Here is a 15,472-nt window from a genome sequence, read left to right as displayed (position 1 = left end):
CATTAAGCCTATCCTGATAACAATAAAATTAATGATAAAATTACTAGAACTTGAAATAATGTAAAATAAAACATTTTTGAAAATTAAAGATATAATTGTCCCCTTAATAAGTTTCAAAATATAATTTTACATTATTTTAGCAGTGTCAGATTATCTGTAAATATAACTTACAATACTACAAAATGTATTTATGAATATCCATATTCAAAATGTATTTATATATACGATCGTCATCGATATACAACCGAGCGAGCGTTAGCGAGCGAGTCATCTGCTGCTAGTGCTAAATGAAAATTTTTGAATTTGGTCCAGATCAGATGATGCTGAGGATAATTATGATAAAGACTATTTAAACGATATGATATATATATATATATATATATATATATATATATATGATTTTTTTGGTACATTTGATGTATATTTAATGCTCTTTCTCGAGGATGATGTCATGTCAATCAGGGTGTCAAACTAGTATTTGGACATCGTCTACGAAAGATTCGATTTTTTATCAGCACATTTGATTTATATACGATGCTCTTTCTTACTGTTGACGTCCCGTCGCCAGGAATTCATCCTGGTACCTAGACATCGTCTACAAGAAGTTACGATTTTTTTCAGTATATTTGATTTATGTACGATGCTCCTCCTTGTATACGATGTCGCGTTGATTAGGGAGTCATCCTGACACCTGGACATCGTCTACAAGAATTTAGAAGTATTTTTCAGTATATTTCATGTTTACAATACATAAAACCCTGAAAAAAAGAATTTTTTAACACGCCGTGGCGTAGACCTCGATTTAAGTCACGCTCATGCAAAAATGCACTTGCTAAATCACGGTTTATGCACGTTGTTTCATAATATCTCGTACGATACCAGGGGAGTAAAGGGATGAGGTCCCACGAGAGTGAAACTACTTTTCCGCACTAGTATCGTAATATACTAATAAGTAAAAATCACAAAATTAAAGTAAATCATTTTGAATTTTTCAAAGTAATATTTAGTATAAATACCTTCAACTTTACCGTGCTAAAATCTTCATTATCCCTGTTGGCTCATTGTGGGACTCGGTGCAAGGATTTGTAAGTTTTGTCACTGTCCGTAAGATTCCAAGTAAACAAATGGTTCTTTTGGGCTCGAATTCAAGAAGGATACTTTGCACACCTGTAATTTTGGTACAAATGCAGGGATTTCGATTTAAATATTTAGAAATGACTTGGCGATGAAAAAACTGAATTTTTTATTTTTTTTCCGCTCATTATGACACTTTTTTGTGTATAAAACATTTTCTAATAATTCAAATTAAAATCCCTGCATTCATACCAAAACTACAGGTGTACAAAGTATCCTCCTTGAATCTAAGCTCAAGAGAACCATTTGTACACTTAGAATCCTACGGACAGTGAACAAATTCACTAAACATTGCATCGAGTGCCCTTTGGGCCAGCAGGGATAATCAAGATTTTAGTACGGTAAAGTTGATGGTATTTGTGCCAAATATTAGTCAAACAAATTTCATATAATTTATTATAATTTTGTAATTTTTACTCATAATTTTTTTTTTTAGGATTTAAAGGGTTGTGTCCCCTTATGGGGACCTCATCACCTTAAATTAAAAAAAAATGAGATATTGAATTTTTTGTATAAATGTACCATAAATTGTTTAAATAATCAACTAATCAAATATATTTACTTAGGAATACTGTAAAAATTAACAAACAAAGTTTATAAATATCATATGTCAGGTACAATAAGTCTTCGAAGGCCAAAATTCACAATTTTCATTATTTCAGCTACCGCAGACTTACATCAGTTTTGGGCTTCAAAGGGCACTTTTTTCTTAATGGATCTACTTTAAACACATGTGTTTATGGAACGAGTGTGGGAATTTAAAAGAAATGTTAATTTAAAAAATTTGTCTACAAGTTAAGCATAATTTTTGTCATTTTCTAAATATTTAAACAAATTTTTTTATCAAATTGTAGACAATTTTTTTAAATTGAATTTTTTTGCCGCAGGATCCTAAGGGACATAATAATAAGTTCTTTCGAGAACAATTGTGAACTTAGACCAAAGACTTAAACGGACGGCATTTTCCCGGCTCTGCTGCGGCAGGGCATTGACGTATTAGTCCCAGCCTTGGAGAAATTGTACCAAGCCTGTCTGGCACTAGGATATGTGCCGAAAGAATGGGGGCAGGTGAGGGTGGCTTTCCTGCCCAAACCAAGTAAGACACAACACGCGGTCACAAGGGACTTTAGACCAATCAGCATGACCTCGATTTTACTAAAAACCCTGGAAAAGCTGGTTGACAAATATATCAATGAGTCATGACTATTAGAAGCGCCGCTGCACAGCAAGCAGCATGCCTACCAGACAGGATAGTCAGTGGACACAACGTTGGTGGACGCAGTTAGCTTCATTCAAAAGGGCATGAAAAACAGGGGTTTGATATTGGTGGCTTTCCTAGGCATCGAGGGGGCTTTCAATTACACGACCAGCGAGGCGATTTCAGCAGGCATGGAGAAGCATGCAATACCAGCAACTGTCGCCAGGTGGATCAGCTTTATGCTGAAAACCAGTACGATAGTGGCAACCTGGGCAACGTACTCAAGCAAAGGAGTAATGAGTAAGGGATGCCTACAAGGAGGGGTGCTGTCACCGACACTATGGTGCCTGGTGGTGGACAACCTGCTCCTTATCCTGAACGAGGCGGGTATAAACGCACAGGCATATGCAGACGACATAGTCATCCTGATTAGGGGGGTCGACGAGGACGTGCTAGTAGGTCTAATGCAATTCACCCTGGGCCTGGTGGAGATATGGTGTAATAAAGTAAAACTGGGGGTTAACCCTAACAAAGTCAGTGTCATGCTGTGTACGAACACGTATAAAACCAAGCCGATGGAAGGGCTTCAACTCCATGAAGTTCCCTTGAAATTGGTAAACGGGGTCAAATACCTTGGAGTCACGCTCGACACTAGACTGAACTGGGGGAAACACATTTAAGATAAATGCGAAAAAGCGATAAGCACTTTCTGGGCCTACAGGAGGACCTTTGGCAATATCTGGAGTCTAGAAACGGACAAAGTAAGATGGCTACATGATGCAATCATCAAACCAAACTAACTCATGGGGCACTGGTATGGGGCCACAAATATGAGTTGAAATTTCACACCAGGGCACTAGACAGACTGTTGGAACTCCTTCCACTAGGCAAGGTTATTAGGGCAAATACGTGTAGGACGTTCTGCAGAATAGCGGAATCAACGAACTGTTCGGACTTTAAGGATGCGGCACTTCTGGAACAAGTAATGCCGCTAATGGAAGAAAAAGGTTACGACAGAATGGCGGAAAGAATTCATTTCTCTAAACCATTCTAGATCGTGATTCCAGAAAGTGAAGAATGGAAGACGGGATCGCCAAATGGCTGTTGGAGAGAAGCACAGGGCAAAAAACTCTAAGCTTCTGCTTGGATAGCAGGGCACATCTCGTGGCGCTAGATAGTATCAGTATCTCCTCAAAAGAGGTACTAAGGTGCAGACAGGCGCTAGAATCACTGGCGGAACACAACGTGGTGAGACTAGTGTGGGTACTAAGGCACTCCGGCGTAGTGGATAACGAAAGGGCAGACAGGCTAGCAGGTAGGGACGAAGATGGCATTCAAGCAAGAAGGTGCGCAGTCGCCGTTCCTACCTGCGAGGTAAAGAGAGCAATCAAAGACAGGTTCAACTTGCAACTGAGCGACAAATGAACTAACGCCATAGGGCTAAGAGAGGCTAGGGCTCTGATAGGCGGCAGGGGGCATTAGAGGGTAGGATACCACCTGAGGAACTTGGGACTAAGGGACTCTGGGAGCTGCAGGTGGTGCGAGTACGAAATGGAGACCACCTCCCACCTGCTGTGTATATATATATATATATATATATATATATATATATATATATATATATATATATATATATAGACACACACACACACGCACACGCACACACACACACGCACACATATTAGATAATCAATATGAGTTTTGTAAAGCAAAACATTTTAAAGGAGCAATATCCTATGATTAAAAATATAAGAGGTTACAATAATTCATTTGTATTTACCAGTTTTGGGTCTAAATTAGTATATTTTAACAATCCGGGGCCACAAGTATTAGAGATATGTGGACAGGTATATCATAATTCATATTCATTACATCCGAATGAAAACGAAGATCCGAAATATGGCCAATTGTATATCATTGGCAATGAAATTGCAAACAAATATAGATAAAATAAAACTATAAAATTGATAAACCCAATTCAAACATATTAGAATTTGTATTTTTTTTTTTGTCTTTAAACAATCCTTATGCAAAAGCATATAAAATGATGTATGAAATAGAAAATATTAATGCTCATAATAATAATATAACACCTCCTAAAATAGTAATGCCATTAACACGTGATAATCATACAAAGAATAAATCATATTTCGCAACATGTAATGAAGTTGCTCTTGTATATATAGGAAATTATGGCGAACCTCCGTTTGACCGTCATATGCGTATTTATCCAAAATCTGAAAAACCACAACAAATAAATATTCTCAGTAAACATTTTGACCCAATGACATATCCTTTGATAATTCCTTCTAGTCATCCAGGATGGCAACCTTATATAAAATGTACAAAAAAGAATATAAAAATAATAATATATCTACACTACAGTTTTATTCATATAGATTAAGCATACGTGGTGATTTCAATCCTTATTTGAATTTGTAAAATTTATCACAATTCATTGTTGTTGTTTGGACAAGGATCGAAGGATGTTGATTATATTACTTACGTACTCACCAAGCACAATTAAGAACTGAACTGTATAAAGGATTAATGGATTACATTTCCAATCGGGCAAATATCGATAATTCTCGAATTGAAAAAATAGTAATATTACCATCATCTTATATAGGTAGTCCTAAATCAATACAACAAAATTATTTAGATTCAATGACTTAACTACAAGTCGACGGAAAACCAGATATTTTTATAACAATGACATGTAATCCAAATTGGAAGGAAATTCAAGAGAATTTATTACCGTATAAAAGCACAATAGATCGTCCTGATTTAATCTCTAGAGTCTTCCATGAAAAAGTTAAAATTTTAAAAACTGAACTACTAAAAAATAATATTTTTGGTAAAGTTAAATGTTATGTTTACGTAATAGAATTTCAAAAGAGGGGGTTACCACATATTCATATGTTATTACCGTTGCATACCAATGATAAATTTGGAGATACTGATCAAATTGATTTTATCATAAGCGCTGAAAAACAAAATGAAAATGAATATCCAAGATTATACAATACTATAGTAAAAAATAATATGATACACGGTCCTTGTGGATCACAAAATAAAAATTGTGTTCGTATGAATGAAGATAAAACACGTTGTACTAAAAATTTTTCTAAACTTCATGTCAATCAAACCCATTATAATCCTGATGGTTACCCTTCTAACCGACAAAGAAAAAATAATAATAAAATTACGGTTTCAAAACATAGGATTGCAGATAATAGTTTTGTCGTACCGTATAATCCATATTTATTATTACTTTTAGAATGTCATATTAATGTAGAAATATGTAGTACGATTAAAGCGATAAAATATTTGTTTAAATATTTTCATAAAGGTCCTGATACAGCTGGAAGTACCGCATAAAGTCCCACAGATAGGCCTGCATAAAGTCCCGCAGGAAGTATTGCATAAAGTCCCACAGATAGGCCTGCATAAAGTCGCGCTAATAGGCCCGTAAAAAGTCCTGCAGGAAGTATTGCATAAAGTTCCGCTAATAGGCCCGTAAAAAGTCCTGCAGGAAGTACCGCATAAAGTTCCGCTAATAGGCCCGCATAACGTCCCGCCGAAAGCTCCGCATAAAGTTCCGCTGATAGGCCCACGGAAAGTACTGCAGAAAGTACTGCATAAAGTCCTGCTGATAGAGCAGCAAGTTCCACTAATAGGCTCTCGGAAAGAGCCGCAGCAAGTCCCACTAATAGGCTCTCGGATACAGACGCAAAAAGCTCCGCATAAAGTCCCACTGATAGGCCCACGGAAAGTGTTTCTCGTGCGATTTGCCAGTGTGACGAAGGGCAGCTCTCGCCGTTTTCAGAATTAACGCTCTAAAAAGAAATGCGTATTTTCCGGGTCTCGACGCAGATCGAGCTCCTCGTGCCATTTGCCAGTGTCATAAGGCCGGAAAATCGCAAAAAAACAGCCGCAGCTGCTCCAAAAAGACAGCTCTTGACGTCTTTTGAATTTTTACCGCAAATATAAGCGAAAGAAAACTGCAGCAGATGCTCCAAAATCGAGGCTTTCGCCGTTCTATCATTGACTTAACCTGTAAATTAAGCGTCTGGAAAATTTATTAAAATTAGTTCTGTCAGTTGAACGAAAATCATTCACACATGCAGATCGTCAAACTTTGCGAAAGAATTGAGCTTTTCGATCGCTTCGGCTCTCTTTGTTACTCAGTTCGCCGCCGCCGACCTCCTTAGTAACGGCGCCGCCGCCGCCGCGCTCACTTCCCCTCACGCGCTTTTCCGCTGGGCGATGTAGTGGGGGGATTTTTCTTTGTTAACTGGGAAAGTGAAAGGTGAAGGAAATTTTTTTAGACTAATTACCCTAGACTCAGTTTTTTACGCTGATCACGATGGTATATAAATGTTGTATTGTTTTAGAATCACCCTGTATATCAAGAGGTATTAGGTATTAGATATTAGTACTGATGAAGAATAGAATAAATGTTTGGCAGAATCTGCAGTATTCAAGTTTCCAAAAGCCATGTGTAAATTATTTGTATACATTCTTGTATTTCAAAGACCTATTAATTCGTTAGAATTATACGATAAATATAATTGCTCTGCCATGGATGTAGGCCAAACAAAAATAAATGTGTGTATACGTATAAATGCTCACAAAAAATCGTGAAAAACTGTAATCTCCGATCACGTCAACAATCTCAATAACACTTTCAATTTTGAAAACTACCACATTAAAGACAGAGAGATCAATTTAAATAAAAGACGTTATATATAGATAGTTTCCGAAATGCTACAATACACCTACAAGAAAACGGTATTAATAAGAAGGAAGACACTCAAAATTTAAATACAGTATACACACACCTTATACACCAGCTAAAAACAAAACAAACATAAGCCAGGCTCTGACGTCAATAGCGACAGAAATTGTCAACACGGCCGCTTGCCTCTCTTCTTGCTGCTCCGTGCTATATAAACACGACAAAAATCTCAACTCGTGCGAATTAGAATCGAACAGCTGAGAGAGAAACACTATTCACCTACGTTCCCCCCGCCGCGCGGCGGAGAAGCGCCTTCTCGACAAAAATTTGTACCGATCTTCTCCATAATTGTACGTTCTATTCTTCACACTGTACATATATTGTTATACAACAAGTTTTAAATAAAATTTTGTCACATCAGTCTTCTGATGAAGGCGGCATTGTCCGTCGAAACGTTGAGAAGAAAAGAGAAAATGTCTTAAAGTTCTTTCTCTCCTTTCTCACCACACAACCTGCCTCGGGAAGACCGATAGAGATGAACCAATATTCTAAACATAATTATATTGAAATTAGAAATGTAAAATATTGGCCAAATAATCGCCACAGAAACTATATTCAAAATTCAAATGTTAGATATACCTAATAATAAATTTTATAAATATTAGATAAGTAATCTTTAAGTTTATTTTGTAGCGATATATTAACACTATCATAATTTATATACAGGGTGGGCCATTTTAATCAAACCAGTCTAATAACTCCTAAATTAAGCCATGAACAGAAAAATTGTTCAGATGAAAATTGTCCAGGATCAAGGGGGACATCTTTTTGTGCAATTAGTTTTGACCTTGAACTCAAATTTCAAGGTCATTTGAAGGTCAAATTTTTTTTTTAAATAGGAACCCTTATTTTTGATAGCAGATTCGGAAAGAACAGGAAATTTTACGTCCGAAACGTCCGACAGTCAACATCCTCTAAAAGCTCTGGCAGTCGATCTCTGAGCAATGCCAAATAGCTATTCTGGTTAACATTTTGACCTTAAAAAATATGGCCCAATCAGCTAACCATTAATGATCCCACACCACACCATTAAACTCCATCGGTTTTGATGGTCAATAGCCCTGTACCAGTGGGGATTTACAGGTGACCAGTAGTGACTATTGTGCCTATTTAATTCACCATCACTGCGAAATATAGCCTCGTCAGAAAACAACAAATCTGAAAAAATCTGGATCATTTTGTAAAACTCCTAAAGCCCACTGGCAAAAGTTAATACGCATTAGAAAATGGCGTGGCCTCAGCTCATGAACTAATCTTATGTGGTAATCGTGATAGTGGAGATTATTGAGAATTCTCAATGCTGTTCTTCGTGGTATACCGATTTCTCTTTCAATTTGTCGACTACTAATTTGTGGATTGAGATGAGCAGCTGCTAAGGCGGCTATAACATTAGGATCATTTTCGTTGTATTCGTGGTGTCTGCGTTGACGACGAAGATGTCCATCACGAGCTCTTCGAAGTAATCTGAGTAGTGTGTCGTGAGTAGGACGCCTTCTTAGAGGAAAGCGTTCAGCGTAGAGTCGCACCACGGCTCTGGCATTGTTTTGGGTTTCGCCTAAGATCATTATCATATCAACAATTTCATTGGATTGATAATCGTCCATGTTGAAAATTTTGTTTATAATAAGAAAAACTATTTTATTTACATTCACTCTTTATTGAAATTGAAACTAAACCAAAATAAGAAAATGACAACAAAAAAAGGAGGATTTTTCAAACTGTATAATTTTTAAATCAAATTTTCAACTTCTTATTTTCTTATGTTAAGACATTGTGATTTAAATTGAAGACAGCGTGAGAACAATCGTTACAATTCATATTAGATTAAAGAAATTAAACTTAAAAAAAAGCATCTAAACTGGAAATGATGCACTTTGGCAAATACAATTATTAAAAATTTTTTTTAATATTACAAAAGCAAAATGCTGTTTAATATTTATCTTAAATAATGTATTTTTTAACATCCTACCTTTATTGTTTAACCATTTTTTACGCTTTTGAAACGTTAAACTTTTACTTGACACTGCTTCGACCCTGAATGAATTGACAACATTGATTTTTAACGTTCCATTTCCCACTCCCATTAAGAACTCAGATATTTAAAATTATCATGTTTACTTCAAAATTTACTTTTGACCACTAAAAATTTGTTAACAAATGTTAAACAAGCATCCTAGTGAGAGGCAAGGTGACACAGTAAACAAGCACCCCAGTGAGAGGCAAGGGGACTCACGTTAAAAAAGCACCCCAAAGGGGACATAATCCTAATACGTCCACGTCGTTGTTCCTGGGTAGCGCTGAAATTAGGGAATTATTTTGTTTTCAAGCTAAATATTTTCATGGTCATTGTCACATTGGGTTTGAATATTCAATCATAAAAGTACATTAACTACGATTATTCTATCAGAAAATTCGATTAAATAGCAATTACAGTATTTCTTAACATTTGACCTTGAAATGACTTTGTGAAGGTCATGAAAAAAATTTTGAAATACCGTTTCGGACGTAAAATTTCCTGTTCTTTCCGAATCTGCTATCAAAAATAAGGGTTCCAATAAAAAAAAATTTGACCTTCAAATGACCTTGAAATTTGCGTTCAAGGTCAAAACTAATTGCACAAAAAGATGTCCCCCTTGATCCTGCACAACTTTCATCTGAACATTTTTTCTGTTCATGGCTTAATTTAAAGTTATTAGACTGGTTTGATTAAAATGGCCCACCCTGTATGTATATTAAATCTGATGACATATTGCTAAATAATTTGTAATGCGGGCGTTATTATTAAAAATGTTACATTTAATTATTAACGACAGTCTCCACCCCGTGAAACGCAAAGAGCAAATTTACAACGAATATTAATATAAATAATCATTACAAGATAAAGAGATAAACAAGATCATATCTGCACGAATGATTATTTGCAGCATCCCTTTCATCCGGACCAAATCTGCAGATTACGCCTTGTGATATGCGTGAATACACAGAGTAGTCGTCATTTTACATTCATAAACAGATATCTTTGAACAACAAGATCATATTTTCACAGATGATTATTCACAGCATCCCTTTCATCCGGACCAAATCTCAAGATCACTACTAATGATATATGTTAAACATACATGTGTATCTATGTGGCGCATATGATTTAAAAAATAATTCAGATTTTAAATACAAATAAACATATTTGTCATATTTCTCTAAAAAGATTATCATTTACAGCATCCGACACATCTGGACCAATATTACTGCGTTTTTGATATATGTATTCATATACTTTATTTCTAATCAACTACCAAAAAAAAATCACATAAATATAAATATTTATCATTATTTTATACCTATATGTAATTTATGTGAAATGTTTCATGACCCGGTCACTTTTTGTGAATCATTCTTTATCGAAAAAGTGTACTTAATTCTGATTTTTTATTTTTTTCAGTAGGATTATGTATTTATGTGTGTACCACATATCAATCATAAAATAATTGTCATCCCGCAATGATTCACTAGTTCCGGTGAATTTTTACATAATTGCTCATTTTAGTGTTTTAATATAGTGTAGATAAGCATATATACACAATGTAATCATCAAATATTAATGTTAGTGTTGGTCATCAAAATATGTGCCTCAAAAGCTAAACATTAACAATATAACGTAGTCTTAGACTCTAAGATTTGCGAGTGGTAATTAGAAAAAAAAAACAAGATATGTACTTCGATTTAGAATAATAAACGTGTTACTAGCTTTAAAGAAAGTTATCTTAACATTAATCGCCAGCAGGTTACGAGTTGCGGAATGAATTGAAGTGTGAAAAAGGGGAGTTATTAAGCAACCTGATGAATTGATTTAACGCAACAAATAAGTAGCAAAGGCAATTAATAATAGGACAGCTTACTACAATTAACACACACACACACACACACTCATATATATATATATATATATATATATATATATATATATATATATATATATATATATATATATATATATATGTATGTGTGTGTGTGTGTGTATGTGTGTAATTAAGCTTTATTGTGTCTCCCCTCTGGGGTTTACAAACTTCTTCCTTTGTACACTTTATTACATCATTTATATTACATTTTTTTTAATTTTATTTTTTTCATCCTCTTGTCTCCTTTTTGTGTATGTCTGGTTTAGGTTTTATGTGCGTGTTTGTATGTTCTGTTGTTTCGTGTACGGATGTGTCTGTTTGTGCTCGTGTGTTTAAGTGAGTGTTTGTATGCGCGCGTAAGTGTGTGTGTGTATGAGCGCACATGCGCGCCTGCTCCTCCACTTTTGTAGGCTATGGGCTTTTTCCCATCTCCCTTCTTTCTTCTACTGTCTCTGTCACTCCTTCACTCTTCTTCTTCGTCCACTTCGTCTTCATCCTTCCATCTTTTGTATCTTTTTTCTTCTACTTGGATCCTAGCCTTCTTTCCTCTCTTCACTATCCACTCCGTCTCCTCGTCCCACGAGTACCTCATTCCCTCCACTTCTGCTATTATTTTCTCCTGCAGACATCTTCCATCTCTCTCTTTTTCCTCTTCCTCTCTCTTCCTTAGTTCTCTCATAATGAGTGCTTTGGCTCTTCTCTCCTCGTGCGTGAGCCATTGCTCCAATCTAATTTTTCCTTCTTCTCCAATCTCTGCCCTCCTCTCCCAGATTTTCTCCATGTCTTCTTTACACTTGAAAATTACTTTTATTGTCTCCTCCGTTCTCGTGTCTTCTAGTTCCCATGCTACTCCCTCCATGATATCCTCCATCCATTCTTTCAACGAGTCCTCCTCATTCCAATTATTTAGGTGCACAACCAACCCTCTTTCCCACACCATACATTTCTTTTCACTTTTCTTTTTTTCCGGTCTCTCTCTTCTTCCCTCTCTTCTGCTCCTGCTATCCATACTGTCTCTGACTCTTCTTCCTCCTCTTATTTCCTGCTTCCTTTTCATCATTCGCGCCTTTGATTCCTTCTCCTCAACTGCTTCTCTTACCTCTTCCATCTCTTTTTTCCAGTTCCTCATTTTCGCTTTCATTACCTCCATATCCTCTCTCATCTCTTGCATTCTTTTCTCCAATCCGTCTCCTCTCTCTCTCTTTCCAGCTTCATCTTGATTTTCCAGTTCTCCACCTCTTCCTTTAAATCTCTATCTCCCTTGCTATTTTTCTGTCTTCTCTCGACATTTCTGCTACCCTACTTCGCTTTCTTTGCTTTTCACTTTCACTTCTCTGATACTTTTCTAACCTCTATCTCGTTTTATCACCCCGTGTGTATGTTTGTCTGCTTGTCCGTTTCCTTGTTTCCCATCTTGTTTCATTTCCTCATTCCTCTACTGTTCTAGTCCTGTACCTAGTTCTCTTTCTAGTTACTTTTCCTTTGATTCTTGTTTACCTGCTCCCCTGTTCACAAAAAGTCCCTTCTCCTTTCTCACCTTCCTCTAGTTACTTTTCTGATTTTTCACTCTTGCCGCTTTTTCCTATATCATTCTCTTTTTTGAATTGCTCCCACCTGAATTTGAAAGCTCCTTCTACCTGTTCGTTTGCTCTTCCTCTATCCTCTTTCTATTTTCTCTTTTTCTTCTCTTTTCCAAAGAACTCTATATAGTTTCCCCAAATTTGTTCTCTCTCCGTTCAGCGTGTTCTCCCAGACCTCCACGCTGCTTCCTGTATAGCCTCAACGTTCAAAGATATGCCCCAGCGTTTCCTCCTCTTCTCCACATAACCTGCATCTTCTTTCCTCTTCCTTCATCCATTAACTGTATCCTCTGGCCTTATTCCCCATCCTGAATCTTGCTGTCGTGACTAAACCTCTCTTTCCCGTGTTTCCTCCCTTTTTTAGGTACTCAGGCCTCTCTCCTGTTTGGTTTATTAGCTTCTTTACATCTCTTGCTTGTCTTGAGTCTCTCATTTCCCCTTCCCATGTCTGGATCCTTGCCCACTTTTTCTATTTCTATCCATACCTGCTCTCCTTTTCTCAATTTTCTATGGTATTCCGCTATTGACCATCCTCTTTTGTTAAGCTCTTCTTCTCTTGTTTTTCTGCTCTCTCTCTCCTTCCTTTTCTTTCTACCGTCTCCTTTTCTAAAATTCTCCAACATTCACTCCATAGTCTGCCCTCCTCCGCCTTGCATAGTTTTTCCTCATACTTCATCGCCCGTTTTCTTGTCCTTGTCTCTAGTCTGAATCTTTTCGTCTCCAGGTGCAGTATGTGCTCTGGCGTTGTCCTATCTAGTTTTAATACCCATTTCATGTATTTTCTATGCATTTTCTCTAAATCTTCCTTTGTTTTCCAACCCCATATCTCTGCCCCATACTCTGTTACGCTTTTGACCATTGCAACAAATAACCTCGTGCTTAGTTCCCAGTTGTCCCTGAAAAGCTCTTCTCCTAGCTCCCACATTGAGCTCATCACTGTGTTAGCCTTCTCCTTTAGCTTTTTTATCTGTAAAAAGATTTTTTACAATTTTTCGGTATCTTTTTCCATTTTTGGAAAGTTTTGATATGACATTTTAATCGGTTTAAACTGTTTCTTCTCAGTTTGACCTTGAACTGGCCTTGACCCTGACGTGATGGGGCCAAACTGATTCCGGATTCGGATTCAGCGACCGAAAAAACATGAATGTATGGCAGTTTTATTTTTTTAACCGTTACTTCCCAATTTGACCTCGAACTGACCTTGAACCTGACGTGATCGGGTAAAACTGGCCCCGGATTCGGATTCAGCGACCGAAAAAACATAAATGTATGGCATTTTTATTTCTTTTAATCATTTCTTCTCAGTTTGCCCTTGAACTGACCTTGAACCTGACGAGATGGGGCCAAACTGATTCAGGATTTGGAATCAGCGACCAAAAAAACATAAATATATGACATTTTAATTTTTTTAAACCTTTTCTTCTTAATTTGACCTCCAACTGACCTTGACCCTGACGTGATGGGGTCTAACTGACCTTATATTCGAATTCAGCGACCCGAAAAACATAAAGATAGATAGGTCTGATTTCTCGCGCAGACAACTTTTTTTATTTTGTGTGCCGGTGTTATAAGTCTAAAACAAACTATAAGAACAAACAATACTTACGTAAGTAAGAATATCAATAAGAAGATATGAGGAATAAGACTAGGAATTAAGATTCTTTTTTTGCAAATGAATGAATTTACAAATATGAATACGTATCATGATATGATAAATTATATAACAAAATCCATGTAATTCAATATATTAATAAATGATCAATGTTGTGTAAGCAAGAAAGAAAAACGAATAAAAAAACAGTTTATTATAACTACCTAAAAAAAACAGAAAGGAGTATTTAATTGGATATGGGAGGAAACAGCACGGGATAAACAATTACAAAAATTTGCGTACGTGCAAAATATATTGTCATTTCCAATAATTTCGTTTAGAATTTCACAAATTACAGTTGAGCACTATAGAACTTAAATCTAAAATCATCGGCGGAGGAATAGAGAGCCTCGGTCGGATCCGGAACCCATGGCTGAAACAATAATAACAAGAGCGTAAATTAATCAAACAATTAAAATTGAAACCATAAGAAGTAAGATAAGAAGAAATTACTTACACCAGTGCCAGCGAGCTGGATCCGGAGAGGGCGAGCTTCCGTTGGAGCAAAAGAAACGGAACAGATCACATCAGCACCTTCAGGAAAATTCCAAAAACAATTATGGCATCGGAGCCAAGTGACCCGTCGTACCTCGGTGGTCCACTCGTTGAGCTCAGGACGAGAATCCACGGAAAAATAGCCAAACTGCAATCAAGATTTCAAAGCCGTACAAGGCGAAGTAAAAAAAAGGCAGGTAGAAAAATTTCAACAATTACAACTTACCCCGCGGGAATTTCCGTCGTCAGTGTCATAAACATCTATGCAGGAAGGGTCTCTGGCGTCTTGACCACAAATCAAACAAACGCCGTTAAGGGGCAGTCGGAGGAGCAGCCAAAAAGCGTCGCCGCAACGTCCGAGTGGCGCTGCGGTCAGGTGGCCAAATCCCAATTGAACAACAAATACAAAAGAACCGCGTACTTAAGAACAAAAATCGCTTTTTACCGCCCTTCCTGTTATCTTTAAGTAATAGTAACTCGTGCAAAACATGATATTAAGTGCATATTTTCGACGTAGTATTAGAATTACGATATGACTTACCAAGGCACGGTGACTGTATATAATTTCAAGATGGCCGCTTGTTCGGCTGCTCTGTTGCTGTAACGTAATTCCAAAGTCGATATAACTTAATATGAACAATTACAATTGAAATTGATAGAATTTCAAGAAGATCATGGTCTATAAATTTCAATTGTAATTTTTCGTATTGAGTTTTA

The 15,472-nt window shown here is 36.6% G+C and overlaps 1 protein-coding gene and 1 long non-coding RNA gene across 2 annotated transcripts in view; both read right to left on the bottom strand.

The window, feature by feature from the left end:
* Positions 1-15,472, bottom strand: part of LOC100678874 (zinc finger protein 608) — a 157,870-nt gene that overhangs the window by 86,924 nt on the left and 55,474 nt on the right. The window lies entirely within an intron of this gene.
* Positions 14,495-15,471, bottom strand: LOC116416514. The gene is made up of 3 exons (XR_004226903.2): positions 14,982-15,471; positions 14,718-14,903; positions 14,495-14,633 (listed from the first exon to the last, which is right to left on the bottom strand). It is a non-coding gene; the product is annotated as an uncharacterized LOC116416514 (long non-coding RNA).

The sequence above is a fragment of the Nasonia vitripennis genome (assembly GCF_009193385.2).
Source record: "Nasonia vitripennis strain AsymCx chromosome 2 unlocalized genomic scaffold, Nvit_psr_1.1 chr2_random0008, whole genome shotgun sequence".
NCBI classification, from domain to species: domain Eukaryota; kingdom Metazoa; phylum Arthropoda; class Insecta; order Hymenoptera; family Pteromalidae; genus Nasonia; species Nasonia vitripennis.
The sequence above is the reverse complement of the archived record's forward strand: the minus strand, read 5'-3'. Positions and strand labels throughout refer to the sequence as shown.